Genomic DNA, 5,328 nt, shown 5'->3' on the forward strand with positions numbered 1-5,328 from the left:
TTTGAACTGCAAGGTCGGCAGTTCAAGCTCACCAGCTGCTCCTTGGGTTGCTATGGGTTAGAATCAACTCGATGACACTTAACAACAACAACAACAACAACAGGACAAAGCAGAACTGCCCCACAGGGTTTATAGAAGCAGATTGTCACATCTTTCTCCCATGTAGTAACTGGTGGTATTGACTAGTAACCACTATGCCACCAGGGTTCCATATATTTATTTTCTGATACCCATTTTTTTTTTTCATGGATATATTTTTTCAATGAAAACAGTTGGTGCCTCGATCAGTGAAGAGGAAAAATGATAAATGTGTAATACATTTTAACAATATCCATAAAGTTTTAAAAATCAGAAATACTAGGTAAATAAATAAAAATTAGTAGTGTAGTATAACTTAGTCAAATAAAAATACCCCTGAGCTGAGAATAAATTAGGTGAGAGGATGGCGGATATGACGATTTATGAAAAAGAATTGATATTTAAGAGTACATTCTTAAATTTTATTTTTTTGTTTATTTGGTAAATCAGAAATACATTTTACTGATGCAAAGTTTCTATTTAGAGAAGAAGAGTATTAAATTTCTTTTCACTTTTGTGTATTACTAAAGATATCATGATTTATATTATTGCACTTTTGTGTATGACTAAAGATATCATGATTTGTATGGCCTAAAGATTTACACCCTCGGAAATCCTGTACAGGGTCGCTATGGGTCGGAACCGACTCGACGGCACTTAACAACAACAACAATTGTTAAATAAAATATTCTCTATTAATTTGTTGTTGTCGCAGCTACTTTTCTACCTATACATCTAGCCACCCAGTCAAATTTTAGTATGTCCTCTGTTTAGAAACATATATGGGCTAGTGCTTCTCAACTGCTCATGAAAGCAAATATTATGCAATATTTATTGTCAGGTGCTCCTCCTTCCTTTTCCAACTATGTATTTGATACCATATTTCTTTTTTCCCCAACCCAAATAATGATCATAACAAACTGAATGCAGAAGACCAAGAAAATTTAGCTGCTGTCAATTAAAGTAGACATTAAAAAGATTTTTTTAAATGTATACGGCATTTTTAAATATCGATTTTAGAGAATGTTATTTCTGCTAGTCTGATTTATCACTGGCATTTAAAAATGAATAAACATGTAACGTTTTTATCCATGATAATTTCCAACATGATAAATATAGAACTCAAATACACAAAAGCTCCTTGAGACCAAACATGTGAGAAACTCTGTTCTAATGTTTCCTAAATTTATAACTCTAAATCAAATTTCTACTATGAGCAACATCTCCTACAAATATGTACAAGAGGCACTCAAAGTAAACAATTCAAAAGAGAACACCTGATTGTATCCCAAACTGTCAAATTTTCTCTTTCTCCAGTTTCCCCCATCTCAGTAATGGCAACCGAATGCACTCGTAACTCATCTTGCAATCCTTGGAATCATTGATTTCTTCTACAACTCCTCACACCCAATCCCCTAGCAAGTGTCACTGACATCACCTTTACAATATATTTCAAATCATACCAAATACTGCCACCTTCACTAATTATTATTCCAATCTAAGGCATCACCATTTTATCTTGGTGCCTTAACAAATTAAAACAATCTTACTAAATAAAGTTTCCAAAGGGTAGTTGTTGTAGAAAAGTAACAACAGTCTTCCCTAGCATCATCATAATCCTCCTCCTTATCACTTTGTAGATAATATACATAATATAGTGTGATTAGTGTTCTTTTTGAATATAGTGATTGTCTTCGCTAACCAAATTCTCAAGCTCTCAAGTCAAAAGTGTACTACATGATATTAACTATTTCATCGTATAATTATCATAAAAGAATCTAAACACAGAATTACAATTTTCTAAAATACTAGCATGATTTTTCTAATTTGTGAACACTGTATATAACTTAGATACTTTTGAATTTGGACAGTGGACTAAACTGTGAGATGTAGATTTTCTGTTTATTATATGTACAGTCAACTTACCTTATCGAGCTCATCTGAAATTGCAATACCTGTGATTCAAAAGAGATGAATGAAAATTTTAGAAGTAATCTTTAATAACCTTAATGTTAAAAAATTATATTTATAAAACAAGTACATTTTCCATTCTGGTTTCTTTGTAGTGTTGTTTCAAAATAATGTGGCATATCCAGTCTACTAATGGAACCAAATTAGGAATTTAAATAAATAATAACAGCCATGAACTTCTGAAACAATGTAATGAAGCAACAAAAACAAAACAGATACTACATTGGTTGCAGGTTCTGAAAGGTACAGCAAACTTGCAATTGTAAAGATGGTACACTTTGGACTGGGCTGTTAAGATGACAATCTTAATAGCTTAGCCTTTAGGATCTGGTTCCTTCTTAACAGATAGTTTAGAACCCTAGATCCCTGTTGTGCCACTGTAGGATAAGCAAACGGACTGCTAACCACAGCTGGACAGCTGAAAACCACCAACTGCCCCCTTAACCTCTATACAGGGCTACTGTGAGTTGGAACTGACCCAAGGGCACACAATACCAACCGAATAACCTACAGTGAAATCTGTGTGAGTTGGAACTCAATGGGGCTGCCTTGCTTTTCTAGATCTCACAGTTTTCACTGTCAACATGTCAAACTAATGTTGTCATCCTTCTCCCTCTCATTTCTTTTGAAATGCCTACGTGGCATGGCTACAGCTTAACATGGGCTCTACGGCTGGACATCTAAGCAGATATGCAGCCAGCCCTCAGGTGTGTGGCAAAGAGCAAAAGGGAACTGATGTCAAAACCTCAGTGAGGATGGTCAAGGGGCAATAATAAGTCTACACTTTGAAGTCCAAAGGAACACAGACAATTAAAACAAGATTTGAAGCCAAAGTTCAAGAGACTAGAAAAGCAAAAAGAAAGAAAGAAAGTGGGGGAGAGGAGGATAATTTGGGGTAGAAAACAGAATCTGAAAATAACCTCAAAGTGCATTTTCTTTTTCTTGACATTTACATAATTTAATAACTTTGGTTAAGAAACTACCTAAAATAATTTTCATTCTATTGTACAAGTAAAAAAAGTATTGCTAGTAGGATGTCAGTTCATGTGTTGTTGCTCTTGTTGTTGGGTACCACTGAATCAGTTCCAACTCAGCATGCCACTTTGTCAATCCATCTTGTTGGGGATCTTCCTCTTTTTCCCTGATGCTTCACTTTTCCAAACATGATGTCTTCTCCAGGGACTGGTCCCTCCTGATAACATGTCAAAAGCATGAGAAACAAAGTCTTGCCATCCTGGCTTCTAAGGAGCAGTTTGTCTATAATTCTTCTACCACAGATTTGTTTGTTCTTCTGACAGTCCATGGTACTTTTATTATTCTTGCCAACACCATAATTCAAGGCACTGAATTTGCTATGGTGTTCCTTATTCACTGCCCAACACTCACATACATATACAGTGATAGAAAACATCTGACATCTTTCTTCCAGTACACTTTCAAGAGGTCCTTTGCAGCAGAATTTTTAAATACAATATGATGTTTGATTTCTTGACTGTTTCTTCTATGAGCAATAATTGTGGATCCAAGCAAAACGAATCTTTGACAACTTCAAATTTTTCCTCCATTTATCATGATGCTATATCTATTTGTCCAGTAGTGAGGACTTTTGTTTTCTTTACATTGCAGTACGATCCATACTGAAGGCTGTAGTCTTTGATCTTCATCAGTTAAATATTTCAAGTCCTTTTTTCAGCAAGCAAGTTGTATCTTCTGTATATCACAGATTATTAATGACTCTTCCACCAACCTGGTGACAAGTCCTTTTCATATAATTCAGTTTCTCAGATTCTTTGTTCAGCAAATACATTGAATAAGTATGGTGAAAGTATACAACCTGGGTATACACCTTTCCTAAGTTTAAACTCAGTGTCCCCTGCTTCTGTTCTAATAACCACCACCTCTTGGTCTCTGTCCATGTTCCTTATTAACACAATTAAATGTTCTGAAATACAAATTCTTTTCAATGTTATCCATAATTTATGATCCACATAGTCAAATGTCTTTGTATAGTCAGTAAAGCACAAGTAAACATATTTTTGATATTCTCTGCTTTCAGCCAAGATCCATTCGATGTCAGCAATGACATCGTTCCCACATCCACGTTCCAGTTGTACATGCATTTATTCAAAATAAAACTATCTGAGATCAGTGGATGGCTGCAGACAGGTTTTCTCAGTAGCGTGCTTGTGTCACTTTCATTAGGGTACCTTCAAATAAACACTCCAATAAAAACAAGGACTTCTAAGAGGATCTGCTGGGCCAGTTAAATTCAAGGCAGAAAGGTCATCTCAGAAGGTTATGGCGAATGTTTTTTGTTTTCTTGTGCTTTGTTTTTCATTACAAAGAAGTAATCTTGATAGACTTTTCTCGAATCACACAGGCCAATCACAGGGATTTCTCAGCAAGAAATCTCAAGAGAACTGAAAACTGCATTGGTGGCCGGGAAAATTGGCACTTAGGAATTTTTTTTTTTTTTTCATCACAACAATGCACTGCTCATTCTCTAAAGGTACCAAGGGCTGTCCTGAGAATTTCATTGGGAAACCTTACCCCATTCTCCCTGCATCCTTGATCTCGCTCCTTCAAATTTATTTTTGTTACCCAATACAAAGAACATTTTAAAGGAAAATGATTTGAATCCCTCAAAGAAAACAAAATTGCTGTTCTGACAAAGTGTAAATCAAAGAGTGAAGAATTCTTCACAAAATGTCAGATGGATGGAAAACCACCCTCTGAAGAGTATAGAGTTAGATGGAGAATATGTTGAGAAGCAATAGCTTCAAGTTTTGATATTTTTGTTTAATATTTTATAGCAATACTGTTTGACTTAGCTTTACATATAACCCTTGCAACTTTCTACTAACAATTTTAACTTGCCTAGGGTATTTCTCATTTTTTTTTCTTTTCAAATCAAAGCCTTGATTGACTAAAAACAGTCAAATGAATTTTAATGAAATGCTTGTCTGAGAAACATGAAACTCTAATGGGACCCACTTAAGTTAGTATTTTGTAGCCAGGATATTTCTTGTAGAATCTTAGAACTTCCATAGCTATTCCCTAAGAGGAGAATAACCACTTTTTCACACTTTTTTCAAGGTTCAGAAGTTGAAGCACATATTAAGACTTCATTTTATGGCAGTAATATTCTATTGGATATATAAGTAGTAGTAGTAGTTAAGTGCCGTCGAGTCGGGTCCAACCCATAGCGACCCTGTACAGGGTTTCCAAGGGTGTAAATCTTTACAGGAGTAGAAAGCCTCATCTTTCTCCCGCGGAGCG

The 5,328-nt window shown here is 35.2% G+C and overlaps 1 pseudogene across 1 annotated transcript in view; it reads right to left on the reverse strand.

Moving 5' to 3' along the window:
• LOC102830817 overlaps nt 1-5,328 on the reverse strand; it is a 256,587-nt pseudogene that overhangs the window by 83,243 nt on the left and 168,016 nt on the right. The window contains exon 6 of the transcript XR_438699.1: nt 2,005-2,033. The product of XR_438699.1 is annotated as an uncharacterized LOC102830817 (transcript). The remainder of the gene's footprint in view (nt 1-2,004; nt 2,034-5,328) is intronic.

The sequence above is a fragment of the Chrysochloris asiatica genome, unplaced genomic scaffold (assembly GCF_000296735.1).
Source record: "Chrysochloris asiatica unplaced genomic scaffold, ChrAsi1.0 scaffold00036, whole genome shotgun sequence".
NCBI lineage: Eukaryota > Metazoa > Chordata > Mammalia > Afrosoricida > Chrysochloridae > Chrysochloris > Chrysochloris asiatica.